Genomic DNA, 16,453 nt, shown 5'->3' on the forward strand with positions numbered 1-16,453 from the left:
AAGCATCTTGCTGAAGTCTGATTTTGCACTACTATTGACAGATAAACAGAAGTGCACCATAAAATTAAGCACACTCTGAAAATAAGAATGATGTACACCTATCACCAACTGAGCTGCTTGCCTACCACTCACTACATAAGTACATCTCCTTGGTGGAGACATATGGTTCAGCTCTAAACATCGACAGATACTCAAGTGCAGCTATTTTTTAAGATACATTTTTTAAGATACCTGGTATATAAAGGAAAAGAGAACAAACATTCCATAAAGCTACCTTTTTTTCTAGATTATCTTCGTGCTTCCTACAGCAAGTGCACTTGATGTGTACAAAGTGCTTTTGTTTCCAGAAACAATTATTCATCAAGGAATCACAGTCAAAACCAAGCCACAAACCATCAATTTTATCTTTACAGAAAATACGGAAGAGGATAACAATCATTCATACTCCTGTTCTAGTGGCTAGAAAATCTCAGAGGCAAACATTAACAGATATCACAGGATGAGTCTCTGATCTCAAAGTACTGCAGAGTAGTCTTCCAGTATTGAAATGTAGAAGATGCCAGATCACCTCTATTCTCACTGTAAACATGCCCACATCTGCCATGTTGCCAGCACAGGGTATGACAAAACAAAGGAGCCAATTGCACCTCCAAAGCCACTTTTATACTTGGACTGTCGGACCACCCCTGCCATGTATAACAGGAATGCAGCACTGTCAGCTGAAGTCATCTCTGACCTCCATGACGACATTCAGGCCTAACAGAAGACCATTCTTAAAAAAGAAAAACCACAAACAAACAAAAACAAACAAGCTTGAACCTTCATCCCTTCTGGATCACCCCTTCACAAAATGCACAGAAACCCAGCCTTTCAATAAATAGGAACAATGCCCATTATACATCTATTATCTGAAGATATACTGAATAATCAGAGAGAACTATGTTCAATTTTGTGAACTAATGCCCTGGCACCTACCTTATGCTCTTACTAACTTGGGCCACCACAACAAACTAAAGCAGCATGCCTATTAATAGATAGTCCTTGCAATCCAGTTATCAGTGCTTTTGTCTCACTGTTACCAATGCAGTTGCTTCCACTTTAAGCAGGCCTTCTACTTTAGAAAGCCAAAACATTGATGTCAATAAAGAAGATGAAGTACTTGCAAACAGTGTAATACTATCAATAAAGAGAACAGGTAATTTTCTTTCATCCTTTTACTCTTAATACCCTCTCAGGTAAACACCAACAAAAACCAAATATTCATTATGTTAAGATAACTCTAGTTTTCTCTAAGTAGCCTGAAGCCAGTACAGCTTCTTGCATTTATTTGCACTTATATTATGCCAGCATTAAAAATGCTATAGAGTTATTTAGCTATTTTTTTTCTTCTTCTTCTTTCTAGAGGCAAGAACACTAAATAGATGTAATGGGAAAAATAAACATTTAACAATATCTCCTTGGAGCAACAAGACGAAGCAAAGAAATGCATTCTTCATACCCTGTGGCAGTAGCACTTGACCTGTTCCTGAGACTGCTGCCTACTAACAGGCCAGGACAGAACTCATCTACCACCTGAAACACAGTACAAAAATGCCTTTTAAAATGAAAGGCCACACATGCACTAATCCAAAAGCAAACTGCATCAGTTACCAATTCTTGCCTAACAAAGCCCAATAGCCTGACTTCTGGTGTCTGGCCAAAGTCTAACAGAGACATTAAAGATTCAGAGGTAACACACTGAATCTGTGCAGAGAGAACAGGCACAGCGTTTCCTCTACAGGTTCTCAAGGTTTAATGTAGCCCCAAGACACCTCTCACAAAGATGTTCTAATGATTACTGGATCCATACGAACTCCCTTATGGGCAATCCTCTTTACATATCAAGCCCCTTTGTTTAAAAAAAACCAGAACAATCAAACAACAACAAAGAGCTCAAAGGAATCCACAGCAGGCACGCAGGCTATAGGGTAGAGATAGTGCTGTTCTGGCAACTGCAGATAAGCAGTCTGACCAAGACTTGGGGAAAGCTGGCTTCAGCTACCACAGGGAGATCTAGAACAGCTCTACCAAAATCCAGATTTGCATCAGATAAAAATCCCGTACTATGCATCTCCTGTCATCATTCAGCTTCAGTTTACCCACTCTAACTGGACTTGCCTTAAACCTGTAAGCCCTATGAATTATTTACACAGCAGCTCTGCTCTAAACACACAGGGCATTCATCAGCAGGTACCCTCAGAACTCGAGTGCTGACCAAGAGGCAGCAGGGGAGGAAGAGGAGAGGCAGCATGCAAAATGCACCACTAGTGTTGTGGGTTAAGTTTTCCTGTGGAATTTTTCCCCCACCCATAAGTTGCTAGGAGACTAAATACTGATGCTTAAAGGGTGCTTGACCCGTACAAAAGAAGTGGATCACTTCGTTTAGTGGGGGGAGGGAAAAGGCTCCGGGAGCTGAGAGTGGTGGTTTCCCTGCTCTCGGTTTTCCAGGGAGGACGGTCGGGCGACGGCTAGCTGTGTGGAGTCCACGGTTACCGGAGGAGTCCTGTCCTGGGAATTCTATCGTCTGCTGGAGCGCCCGGGAGTCCAGAGCTCTTCGCCTGCCCTGCTGGATCTGGGCCAGCCCGGGTCCAGCCGTGGCGGCATCTCCAGCACCGCTCACTTTGCCTGCCGGGACACCCCCTGCCTGCCGGGACACCCCACCGCTTCCAGCCATCAGCGCCGGGTTTCCACCGTTTCGGTTTGGTGCTCTCGGGGTCCCAAGGGATCAGACTGCCCGGGGCTTGTGAGACAAAGCCCCTTGGGGTTCTTGGTTCTGTTTATCATTATTATAATTGCTGTTGTTGTTTGTCTGCCCTGTTATAGTTACTAGTAAAGGACTGTTATTCCTTTCCCCATAGCTCTGACTGAAAAGTGCTTTTTTTTAATCTTCCAAATTATAATAACACGGAGGGAAGGGTTTGGAATTCCCCATTCCTAGAGAGGCCCCGCCTCTCCTTAGCAGGTATCTTGTCTTTTCAAACCAAGACGACTAGCAATACTAATAGTGCAGTATTCACTGTTCAGACTTGCTTAATGAACTAGGCTGCAGATAACTCATTGAATTTGTCAGAGGCAGCTTAGACCTGCCATACGCTTGCTAGGCAGCACCTTGCAACAGCTATGAGACGTATGGACAGAGCTGCTCCCATCCTTAACGGAGTAAGAGGAGTGATCAGTAGAGCTGCTAAACTTCCTTCAGCCAATAGCAATCATATTACAAAGACAATCCCACTGCTTTATATAAGAGCACTGGGAAAACAATTTATTCAGGAAGTCAGGTTTGTGCTCATGCCTGCACACACGTGCACAGGTACTGTGGCAGAGCTCAGCAGAAGGAAAACACACATCAGGAAAGCCCTGTTTCTTCAAAGCACCTTCTCTATTATGCAGACACGAGGATGGATGTTTTGCCTTGATCAGATATGGGTTGATAACAGTATTAGGGCATATTTTAACACTTAAGAACAAAACATAGCAGACTGCAGCTTTGCTAATAACCCAACCAGCGCTGGCCTCTCTACAGTTCGTGACAGATCCTACCGCAGAAGCCCAACAAAGCCAACATCATGTCTTCATCTCCCCACTGCCAACTTCTTACACTGGGAAGGGCTCAGCCAGCAGTAAGCCATCCATGTCTCACTGAACACCGTTTCCTCACTAGTGCTGCTGACGGCTTAGACATCCTGAATGCTGATCTGAGGCATGGCATTGTGAGAGAATGGCCCTGCAAAGTGGAGGAGCTTTGAAAAAGTGGGGCTCCCTCAGCCCCCTTGAGAGCAACTCCCAACTTATCCTTAACAAATCCCCCAAAAGTCTCAGTCTTTAAATCCAAATTTGTCCAAAATAGCAATATAACATCCACAAACCCAGAAGTCCATACACTAGAGGATTTTAGCAGAATACCAGTTTTCAGGAAGATAAGACATATGGGCATACCCTGAGCACACCTAAATGCCATGCAAGACAGCTGAAACTGCCTTTACAAGAAGACGTTTGTAGGAACTAAGGTTTAGAGAAACTCTTAAATCTCAAGGTCTCAAATCCATATATCCTTTTTTTTGCATGGGAGGAACAAGGACAGATCCAGAAGCAATTTTATCATCAAGGACCAACTGATGGATACAGTCAGGCACAAAGTTGACTCTCAGCATCTCTTCAAACCCCTACTCTCTGCTTTATAGTAGTGAGATGCATCATGCATAAGACAACAGGGAAGGATCACTTGGAGGAGGAAGTGACCAGGGTACTGCAGAAGCAAAGCCTAATCTTACCTCATCCTGACCCCGTTAGATGAAGGTCCTGCTATTCAGCACAGGCATACACATCCAAGCACTCACCTTAGATACTCAGACACGCCTTTGGATTGGCATGGAGCAGATCCCATCTGCATTGCTAAGGGCTTGCACAAGCCACCAAAATGAGCCTACCTAAGAGGGTACCCCAGCATTATGCTGAAAGTCCTAATGATTGAGTGGCAAACTAAGAGCAGCACATTACTCATCAACTACATCCTTACTACTATGCTATTTTTGCCATTCTCCAAATGTGCTTAACACAGAACAAAGCAGATATGAAAGAGATAATGGGGGTAAATTCAATTATAGTCCATTCTCCTAACTGAGGCAACTTTAAAAAAAAATCATATCAAGTTGTTGATGAAGTACTTAGAAAATATGACTGCAAGGTACCATTACAAACCCTATCATGCACCAAGCCATGCATATGGGTTATGTGGCTTATTGTATTCATTAAAGGTTCACTACAACTGTTAGTGGGACTGATAATGGAAGCATTCGAGAGAGGAAATTAGCAACCAATTCATTCTCTCTAATTGCAAAATACTTTCAGATGTCTCATGCAGCATCCAAATGCCTTGCAGAAAACAGAATGTAACTGCACAGAGTAATAACCACTAAAATTAGTCTATTGTGTCCTTATTTATCTTTTAGAAATTTGTCTAATTTAATATCTACTAGCTGCACTGAAGTCTGACATAACGCAGGAACAAAATTAATACTGTCTTCTTAATCAGAAAGAAAATTTTAGCCCTCCTCCTTCAGAACAAGGACTGTTCAGCAATCCCACATGATGGAGGGAACACTTCATAACCAAGTAGAAGACTGCACCGAATCCCAGAATTAAGAGCATAACCCACACAGACTCATCACACTGCTTCCATGACAGCAACAAGAAATGCCACCCCAGCACAGAGTGGACATCATGAAGTTGATTGTTACCAGCAGAAAGTCAATATAAACCTCAGGGTAACTATTTTCAGAGCTCTCAGAATAACAGATACATGGCAAAGGGACTCTGCTGCCCTGTGTCATCATCACAACACAGGGCATGCAGAGAGGCAGCACATCCCTCAGATTCATTTTCTGGCTCTAACAGACACTTTCTTCTGTTTAAGACACCTTCAAACTATAGTAAATATGCTGGTGTGAGAATTAGCAGCCCTCCCCACCACCTGGCAGCTTCCAGAGGTCTTGAAACTACCACCAGACTGAAACTAGCACCTGTCCAAGAAAAGACCTGCAGCAAGAGGGGTGGAAGAATGGATCGCTGCATTTCAGGTTTCTTATATTTGAACCTAGAGAGGTACTGTTACTGTGCTACCAGCCTTTTGCACCAGATGAAGAATCTAGTGCAGAACCTTTCATATTGATTACAACTGATCTGTATCACCAAGGACTACAAAAGCCAGAACACAGCTAATTATGTTTAGGGCAGCTTAACAAAGACATATCTGCACTAAGCTCAGAACGGACTTGTGAACTAAATGAAAATCTTCCATGTAGGACAAGTTTATTTTCAGTGTAATGGATGTATAAACAGACCTACAAAACAGAAAATTCAACAGCAGTTCTATGTTTAACCAAGGACAAGGAAAAAAGCTGCCATCACACGCCTCTGCCTGTCCCTGTCAGGAAAAGAGCCCTATTGACAGATAAGAGAGGCTTACAGGTTTGCAGTATCAGCCAGTCTTATCTCTGCTCTGCAGCCTTAGCCAGAAGACCAGATCAAGGATGAGAATAAAGCTGATCAAGCTAAAACCTCATGTGGTTTCTTCCTTTTTCCTTTGAAGCAATTATATGGAAAACATAATTACCAGTTATTTTAATGCTGCACCCACCTGCTACTATTATGCCAAAGTCCTATACTATAAACATAGCTGGAGATGTTTTCCCCAATAAAGTATTTTTATTTTAAAATCCCAGCCTAGTAAGCCTTCTAATGTGGGTTGTTCATCCTGGAACAGCTATCTTGTCTGCAGCATCTGTACTGGATGAGTTTTAAAAATATTCTCTCTTCTCACCCACCACCCCCAAAGAGAGATAATAGCCTCAATGGCTTGATCCCTAGAAGATACATTATGATGCTTTGACAGATTTTTCTGGTAATCCTATAGATCAGACCCTGAACTGCTGCAGACTGGTGACAGTGAATTTAACTTAGGCAGAGTTATACTGACTGGATCCACTGACTGGACCCACTGAGCTGCAACCTTACAGGCCTCCTGCTAGGGTCCACACAAAGTTTGTCATTGCCAAAACATTAAATGTTTGCTTTCCATTGGATCAGGATTCAGCTTGACCTATTGCATCATTTCTGAGACTTCAAGTACATTTGTACTGCATCCATCTGTCACTTTTGAGACATTCCAGTACCTGTCTGCAACAGGCAGAGTTTTATTGTAATTGCTTCTAGAATGAGCAAAGACAAGAATCACAGACCTTTTCAATATTTAATTATCTCGTATTGCATAGGCTGCTGCAAATTTAGAGGAAATTATGTTTATGACTCATGTGCTGGTACTGGAGGAGTTTTTCATTAAAAAATAGCCCTAGGGAGGAGAAGGGAAAAAAAAAAGCCCAAACCAACCAACTACTGCTGAAAGCTACTGAAACCTAACCGATTCAATTTCCAGTGACAGTGCATCCATTCAGGTACAGCAAGCACTGGTGGTTCATTCCTAGGAAAGGTTTATCAGCTAGACTTCAGATGATGAACCCAAAGTGGTGCTACACTCTTCAGGACAGAATTTCAGACAGCCCTAACCTATAACCATTCCTGGATTTTATATGATTTTTTTTTGTGAAAGAGGAGACACCTTTTCAAAGAGAAATAGTCATTCTCACCCCTAATATAAGTCTCATGCCCCCTCCCTCCTAAAAAAAAAAATCAAAGCAAATACTAAGTTCTCTGAAATAACTCCTGGGGACAAATTTCATATAGCAGTTTTTCCTGAAAGACTGCAAGCCTTATTTCTGTTCACTCCACAGACTGTTACAGAAGTTATTTGATCACATATGAGCAGAAGTCCCAAACTAATAAGCATTAGTTTGCTATACCACGTTTAGAGGTCATTAGAAAAATTACTGAAATACTATTTCCACACAGCTGTTCTATTTTGCCATGAAGATGAGTAGAAGAGCAGAACTACTCAGTGGAGAGAAACCTCTCCCATTCAGTTACTGTCTTAAGACTGGGCTCATCATTAAAACAACAGTTCCTTGCCAATAATGAGCCTTACATCCCAAGAAATTCAAAGGAGTCTCTTGCATTAAGCAAGTATACCTTTCATCTTTAACATAACTCCCACTATGCAGCTGTTGAGAGCCATCACTGTAGTGCTCATGTCACATAGGAATACAGAATTACAGGAAAGAATTAAAACTTTGTAAGTGTTTCCTCTCAGGGTTTAGGTTTTGGCTATACTTCTTCCAAGCAATACTTAATCTGAGATAAAGGAACAAAATAATTACAATAAAAGCAGGCATAGGTCTTCCTTACTAGTAGATCATTACCTTAGCTCTGAGTAAACCTTCCTATCAAGAAAACAGGCCTTCAGCTTTTCCATGTAGAAAATTGAGGAAAAGATAAGGATAGTCAGTATCTATCTCAGAGCACTAGAGTTGAACACATCAAAAATAATTTTTTTCAGAAGTGCAACCTTTCCTCCTTTGAAACCATCTTACCTGACTGAAATTCAAAGCTACAAGAAAAGACAAACTTTCATGATGCAATAGCTTACCTTACCAAAATCCCTACAGACCTGACATTTTACTACTTTTCCCCCTTTTTAAAGTCTTCCTATCTGTGTGCATTAACTTCTCTCACCCACAAATTACAGATCTGGGGCTCATTAGTGTAAACAGAGATGTAATAATTGTCATCAGGTAGAGCTTGTTACCTAGCTAAGCCTTTTTTCTGGGGAGGAGTTAAAGTGCAACCTATTGAGCTTGACTCATCACTGAGTTACCCCATCTCAATGAGAGTGTTTAGCCAACTTATTTTTACTGGGGTTTTTTTTTAAGTGTTGGTATTACTACAGCTGTCTTTTACAAGGTTGTTTGTTTTGGTTTTTTTAATTCATTTGTAATAGAACGCACATTAAAGCCTGTACAAGCCACCAGAAAAAGCTACTGTAGTTTTTTCTGCCCATATTAAAGCTTAGTTCTTAATTAACTTATTATTTGAGTCGTCTTTCATGTTTCTTCTTATTGTGAATTGATTTTTCCATTATAGGTGCCTATAGTAGGAAAACTCCTTGAATATCTCTTCATATCCTTCGGTGCATGAGGTAATTCTAAAGCATCTATTTCTGCTTTGACCTTAGTTTTATCTACTTGCCTTCCTTCTGTTAATCCAATTCTATTTTTGGCTATAGCCTCAGTCAAAGCAGAGTCTTCTAGTTGAAGCACTGCCAATCTTCTTAATGTAGAACTTCCCTTCCCCCTTCTTCGGGTTGTTAATCACTCTTCTCAAATTTTAGTCTACAAAATTGGATATATCAATTTTCTTATTAGAATTGTTTATGTCAATATAGAATAATTATTAATAAACAATTTAGACAATCAAAAATAATGCAAAAACCCCCACAGATACATAGTTTATAAAATTACCTTGCAAAAATAAACCTTTCTAAGAAGCAGGGGATTCAATAAAAAGTCATGTTCTGTTTATTTTGTCCAGAATGTCCAGGTGGACTTAGTTTCATGAAGTCTGACACCACCAAAGCCAGATGGCAACTGGCTTTGAAAAAAATGTAACTCTAACGGCTGTAAATTTACCTGACTAAAGGAATATTTTTGTATATGCCCCTCTGTTTTCCAGCACCCTACAAACACTGTGTAGCTGCCTGTAATCTTCATCTTGCCCTCTGAAGTAGATAACTACAATTATTCACTTGTTCTGGAGCCACTGATGACAAAATACTTGGAACTGCAGTGAAACAGCTTTAGCTCCTCACGAGGACAGAAGCTACCACATCGCTGCTGCCTTTCTCTACCTCAGTAAATTTTGTGGCTTCTGCTCAGGATACTTATATTTTACTATTGAATGCTAGCTTGTGTACTAGTTCTGATGGAAATAAAAAATATGGTTGTTTGCAGCTGCTGAGTCCCAAATTAATGGCAATGTACACTCCAAGAGTACCATCTGCCCTCACGAGATGGGAACTGGTACATAGAAATATAAATCTTTTCATCTCATCAGAGGGCAAAACTGTTCGGATTTGACTTGAAGCCTGTAAAAGTATGATGCAGAAATTCAGAAAGATGTTTGTGTCTGTAAAGTGCTGGGTGTCTTAAGAAGGGACTGTAATTTTAAAAAAAGGGAAGAGGTTTCTGGTAGGAAGAAGATCTAAGATTAAATCTTGTTCCTGGTTGTCAGATTTCTCTATATGAAAGATGACACTGATAAGAGAGTTTAATGTCTCTGTAAACAGCATTCCTAGCAGGAATGGCAAGTACACATATCCTGGGAATCTGGCAGTCTAATGAACCAAAAAGTACCGAAAGGAATGCTAAGTTATTGACATCCCCTGCTATTTAGCACTAACACCAAATTGCACTGTCTCAACAAGATCCTATGAGATTTACTATTACATTTATTTTATTCCCATTTTTTCTCTCTTTGGCACTTTGGCAGAAAGCCTTCAAAGAAAAAGGTTTAGCTGGCAGGCCAAAACTTTAACCAAACCATCCAGTGCTGAGGACTGCAGGATCTTTGCAGCCCACTCTTTCTTGATGGGGAAAGTTCAGGACTGCTGAAGTCTCTCTAGCGGTCCAGGCTGGGAATACTTTGAGAATACTTACTGCTCTATCCAATGCCATGCCAAACACAGTCCCTTGCATCTAACTTGAATTCCTACCAGAACCAACGTGGCTAAGAACACCTGAGGGAGATAGCATGGAGTATGGAGTCAGGGATAGAAATGGCCAGAGATTTAAAGCAGACGCATGTACTGTGATACAAACCAGACTTCTTGTTTTCAGTGGAGATCCTGCAACTAAAGAGGCCTTCTTGGGTCTACTGTAGGATTTTGGATTTTGGATTTTGCACATGCCCCACTCTGTCACAAGAGAGGAAATGGTAATGAGGCCATGGTGTGTGTGGAAGATATTGTGTTCACAGTCCCAACTAGGAGACCCATGACAGAAGGGATGCCTGCAAGGCACTAGGGAAAGTTTCATCTGGGTTTACTGGACAATTTTAGTGACAGTATACATTACAACTCACAGTAGGAAACTCACCTTCTCCAGAAAACATATCTTTAATTCTTCTGATTATAGGGGCTCAGCACTATATAGAAATCCTGGAAAAATATCTGTCGTGGTTTAACCCCAGCTGGAAAGTAACTACCATGCACCTTCTCACTGTTCTATCCCAGCTGAAACCAGGACAATGTCCCACTCCAATTTCACAAGATGGAATGGATCCAAAATAACTCTAAAGTAATGAGTTCCTTTGCACATTTGCATGGTCATTGACTCATACTTGCACTTTTCCAAAGCGACTTAATTTGGGACCCAGACCCCCAAAATTTATTTTTCCTGTAAGAAGTGAACTCTTTCTCCTCAAATATTTCAGATCTTTCTAGCCACTCCTTTCTCTTTCTGAAGACTGATCACCCAGCTTTGTTACCCTGATGATGACTCGTAGGTAGGGTTTAAAGGCTTTTGAAAGACAAGACAAGCAAATTTCAGATTTGTAAATAAAATTACTTTGATAAAAAAACAGAGGGTATAAACGTTTTTGTTTCTTTACTGAAGATTGTGGGAAAACTTCAGCCAGGATCAGGATTTTAGTTAAAGACTGATGATGAATGGTGCCCCCTCTTCAGCAGCGCAGGACTAGGATAAATTTGGCTGGGACAGGGCTAGCACTCTCTCCTCCTGTCTGTCTGTAGGCTCTTATGAAAGCTCCTTTTATCCCCTGTGACCAGTCAGGTAAATGGCACAAGGATGGCTTCCAGATGCAGACTTATATCAGTGAAACTCTGGGAAGAAGATCTGACTGTTAATCTGTAAAGCAGAAGTGGTGCCCTCCCCAACCTGGGGAGCACCTGCATACCTTAATTTCCCTGTCCCACTTCAAAACAAGGCAGCAGGATTGATGTCAGTGTATTTCAGTTCAGTAGCCATGGGACCACTGAAGCAGTAACTACGCTGAACCTTCCCAGTGATGCAGAAATGTTGAATGTCATCTGGATTTCAGATTCATGCATAAATCCAGGTTAAATCCTGATTCCCAGCTGTGTAACTGGTATGACAAATGCAGATGTAACCTCTGTATCTGTTTCAGAGTTATGATGGCTGATGTTGACTTTGCACTTGCTCTTTCAGCATCTTTTGTCTCCCATTTACAAATGAACAACATCTGTTAAATAAGGCAACGTATGCTTAGAGTATTTAGAGGCACAAAAAATCCTGGGGTACTCGTTTCATACATCCTCTGAATAAGCATTGGGTTGAATGTCCCTAGATCTCACAGGCACAGGATCTTAGAATTACTTTACTGTGTTTTGTACAAATAGGCAGAACAGTGCTGGGTTGGCAAGAGATAACACTTGAGACCTCCTTCTGTTCAAAGTAGAAAACTTTATCAGAGTGATGTTATCATACAAAACACTTTGCTTTCACTCTTTCTGACGAGGTGCTCATTTAATAAAATCAAATGAATGGGTTTGGTCATCTGCATTCAAGAAATTAGGAATTAAAAATCAAGACCTTGCAGTTAGTTTTAAAAAATATGTCAGACTGCCTTCTCTCTTTTATAGAACCTATACACTAATTTAATTTGTGTTAATCCTGATTTCCAGCACTTTAAAAAGCCAAACCCTGAGCTAAAACAAACCGACACATTTTGTTGGATCCATTATGAACTGATACAATCATAACTCTTCCATTTTAGTCAAGCAGAAGACAAGTTCTCATTTACCTTTTTTTCGCACTAATACCCCAAGCCAAGAGTTTTCAAACTGTTAATTAGAACTAGAATTAACAAAAATGCCCTATATAAGGAGGGATAGCAGCGGAAATATATTTAAAGTCCACAGTATGCCTTGTGATTCCTCACCACAACATGAGAGTATTGAGATTAGTTTACTGACACTTTCACATTCATGTTCATTTAAATTGGTTTTAGTGCTCACCACAAGGATAACTACGCCTGTAGCTGTCAGGAAAACCTCCTGTGAATGTCATGTACATGGATGTGATATTGTAATCCCTATTGTATAGGGATTGTGTCACTTCTGTGAGGAGTCCAAATAGGTGGTTGTACTGGGTCACTCATGAAAATCTGCATCATGTCAGCTTTTCCTTATCACACCTTGGCTTGAAACACAAAATTTTGCATCTTCTGTTTTCAGGTCTTTTTGCTCCATTGCAGCTTCCAGTAATCTCATTTAAAATGTCCAAGAATCTAGAATTACTGCCATGTAACTACCACTTAGCCAGTAGTCTGGCAGCCAGGAACTTTGAAACAGGCAGGCATCTCTATCCACTCCTAGGGTTGGAAATAAACTGTCCAGGAACTTTTGTAGTGGGCAAGATTTATTATGAAAAGTTGGCAATAATGCTAATCAAAAATTTGAGACCTTTCCTAACAGATACTGGAATAACTGAAAATAATATATCTTCAATATTGATAATTACTTGGGGGGTTTTTGCACCAAAAATAAACCCCCAAGCTTTGCAAAATCTGGGGGGATTTTCTCAATCTTCAACAGTGTCAGTGATCTTTCCCAAATTACCCTTTGAGCGTACCAGCTGAGAATCAGTTATCTAAAGCTCTGAGATGCCATGTCTTACATCCTTGCAACTGCTCCAAAAGGCTTAAGTAGCTTAGCTGGAAAAGATAAGAGACTGAAAGGAAAATATTTGTGGCAAGCCACATTTAAACACTGTTCCAGAAGCAGAAAGGCAGAGATACTCAGCTGCCTTTTCAAAATCTAGTATATTGCTCTTCTCTAGCAGGTGTATGTACAGGAAAGACTTTGTGATTAACTATCCCTTAAAAGAACATGTCGGTAATCGGTCTCTACAGATACTGTCTGTAACAGATATTCTAGTATTTGTTCTGCTACAGGCTTAATTAAAATGTGCCACAATACATCATGGTACAGGAAAATAAGCCTGAAACACTTCCCTGTTGTAGTAATAAAGCTAACATAGGTGCTTAGAATATTGCTTCACAAGTAGGGAATCAACTCTGTCAGATTCAAAGATTATTTAAAGGCTATATTTGACAGCTCAAACAAGACTGGCCAAAGGGAAATGAACCAGCCAAGAGTGCCACCCTGTAGCAAGTCTACAGAGCATCACTTGACAGCCTTCCAGAAGAGCAGAAACAGATGACCTGGTTGTTCCTAGGGCCCTCAGCAAGGCCTCACTGCAATAAAAATGCCTTGTGAATTGCTGACTGGAGGGTGATCAGTCTTAGATGCTGACATCAGTTTTCAGATGATCATCCAAAATACCATCTAGAGTCAATGGGAGCTATCAGCTTGAAACTTCCTATGGAGGGGAGGAGGGTTAACGGTAAGAAAAAAAGGGAATGCTTTAGAGCAACATCACTTCAGAAGCCACAGATTTCCAGGCTAAAAAAAAAAAACCCGCAGAGTTGGCAGAGATCAAGACTGCGCTCGAACCTTGTGGCAATGGAAATGCAATACTAAATGATTATTCTTTCTATGCCCAGTGAGTTCCATCCAAAGTACACCCAGCAGTTCCATCGTCTTGGTGATATTCTAGGACCCTGAACAGACAAGCAGATTTCCTTGCAGTCATTCTACTGTTAGATATTTTAAACCTTCATGGAAGTACAGTGGCATTTCTGCCAAATCACACTAGTAGGGCAGTGCTTTTAGGTCTACCCAGAAAATGAGAACACTGACTCACCCAGCACAGGGAAGTATACTAAAAGCAGACACTGCTAGAGAACCAAAATCTGAAACAAAAGTCCTGTGGAGAGAGAAAGTGGCACAGAGAAGGAATAAAACCATTTCTATAAATAGACAGTACATGTGTCTGTTTGCAATGGAGTTATGAATACTCAAATAGCATAACATAAGGGAGTTTGTATATTGTATATTCACTCTATACAGCAGAGTGGAATTTTAACTTTTTTAAAATACATTCATTTAATTTGATCCTAGAAACAGAAGGGTGGTTAAATCTCTTATGTCCACAATTAACTCCCAAATAACTGTATTCCTAATCATCTGATTAGTTTGATCTTAATGGATTTATTAATAATCTCACCTCCCCCATCACAGTAGGGAAAAAAAAAAAGTTTCTTCTGCCACTCTACTTAGGACCTTGGTTATTTATGAAGTTGCCCCACAGTAACTGTGCATAAATCACATTTTTCTAATCCAGCATCCTAAGCAGAGGTATTTCAAATTCCCTCCTATTCTAATGCAAACGAACTCTCACAGCCAAACAAGCTTTAAGCAAAGGCAGCAGAAGTTCAGGCTGGCCTCCAGTTAGTGCTGTCACTGTCACCACCTCACTGTACAGTCGTGCGAGATCCCACACAGCATGAGAAGGCTCCCCTTTGTGCTACTATAGAAACATAGTAACATAAAGCACGGGGTTTATTGTGATGAGTGCTTTGTCAACAGGCGTAATTGTCACTGGTGTTTACATAAATAGCATCGGGCCTTTGATGTGATAGAATAAGCTGCACATTATACTACACTGCGCGCCAGCTCAACACGGATGAAAAGAACTGGGAGGTCTGTAACACGCCAAATTACCACCACGCAGTTTGAGAGTGGGCGTCAACAAACACGGCCTGAAGTAGTCTGTCTATTCAGCAGTAACTTCTGCCACCAAACTGGTAAAAGTTTAGTCTCCACCTGGAAAAGCTTCCCGTCACAGAGCAGAGTTTCTGTGTGCCAACGCTACGGGTGCAATCCTCTCGCTCAACGTTTCAGTAACTCTTGGTGATGCTAATGGGCAGTTAAAGCGTTTGCTGAGGAAGTGCACCCCCCTGACAGTGACCCCCAGTACCACTCCTGCCAGGTACATTTCTCTCAGCAGAATAGGGCTTTTGTTCTTAGATAAACAGTTTTAATAATAGTATTTAAAGAATTTGTTAGCTCAGCACTTTGCTGACCCCTTCAGAGGGGTTGTTTGCTTAAAAATGCATCCGAGGCAACAGCTGATCCTCCTGCAAAATAGGATTCAGGTATCCTGTGAGTAGAGGTGACAAGAGTGAGCTTCAAGGTCAAAGCTTTGTAGCCTTCACCATGCTTCTTACACCACCTGAACTTGTCCTCCACAAAACCAAATCACACCTTATCTGAAGCAGCAATAGCCATATGTAAAACATGCAGAGCTGATGACATATTTCATCTATGGCTCCTGTGCATTTCACATCTATCTACAGGAATTATGCCTAACCTGTAAATGACTACAGATAAAATCAAAGAATCATTACCATTGGAAAAGACCTCTGAGATCATCAGGTCCACCCTCTGACTGAAAGCCACCATGCCCCCTAAACCGGATAGCAAAGACCCATGTCTACTCATTTTTGAACACTTTTAAGCATGGTGACCCAGCCACTTCCCTGAGGAGCCTGTTCCAATGCTTAACCATCTTTGCTCAAGGATAAAAGCTTTCAGCAAAGTACAAGTGCCTGTGTAGAGTTTTAACTGCTCTGTATGACACTTCCCAACAGTTGCAATCATGGTAATTATATCACAGCACAAAAATAGCCCCAAGAAATTCTTGCATAGACATTTCTCTGAAAAAATGCATGAGATAGATCCTTTACAAGGAAAGGACTAAGACTCTAAGATCAAAACCAGCATAAACTATAAGCAAGTATTTCACAGGAAAAGTAGATGGAAAACATATAAAAGGAGTATTGTTTCATGCCATGAAATGATGTTTGTATTTCAGCTCCTCATGTCCTGAGAGAAGATTCTGTTACTACATTTACACTAAAAATATTTTTCTTGCTGATGTGTATCACTGAGCAGTTGAGAAAGACCACAGTAAATAATATCGAGAATAGTTGTACCTTTAATCCATTATAAAGTTGAAATTCGATTTTTTTCCCTAAAAATAAAAATGCCATGGTATAATCATCCAATGTCTTATTGACAGTT

At 40.7% G+C, this 16,453-nt stretch overlaps 1 protein-coding gene and 1 long non-coding RNA gene across 6 annotated transcripts in view; one reads left to right on the forward strand and one right to left on the reverse strand.

Moving 5' to 3' along the window:
• The window catches only part of ATP8A2 (ATPase phospholipid transporting 8A2), a 315,186-nt gene that overhangs the window by 295,439 nt on the left and 3,294 nt on the right, over window positions 1-16,453 (reverse strand). For 2 of the 5 annotated variants that reach the window (XM_040057229.2, XM_040057234.2), the window contains exon 1: window positions 8,078-8,100. The exons of 1 other annotated variant lie outside the window; for it this stretch is intronic. The gene's annotated coding sequence lies outside the window, so the exon portion shown is untranslated. Of the gene's footprint in view, window positions 1-8,077; window positions 8,164-16,453 lie in introns of those variants that run through there. 2 more of the 5 variants (XM_040057232.2, XM_040057230.2) reach the window with 2 other exon arrangements.
• Window positions 8,255-9,436, forward strand: LOC120749636 (uncharacterized). The gene is made up of 3 exons (XR_005699703.1): window positions 8,255-8,391; window positions 8,572-8,626; window positions 9,160-9,436. It is a non-coding gene; the product is annotated as an uncharacterized LOC120749636 (long non-coding RNA).

Source organism: Hirundo rustica, chromosome 2 (genome assembly GCF_015227805.2).
Source record: "Hirundo rustica isolate bHirRus1 chromosome 2, bHirRus1.pri.v3, whole genome shotgun sequence".
Taxonomy (NCBI): Eukaryota; Metazoa; Chordata; class Aves; order Passeriformes; family Hirundinidae; genus Hirundo; species Hirundo rustica.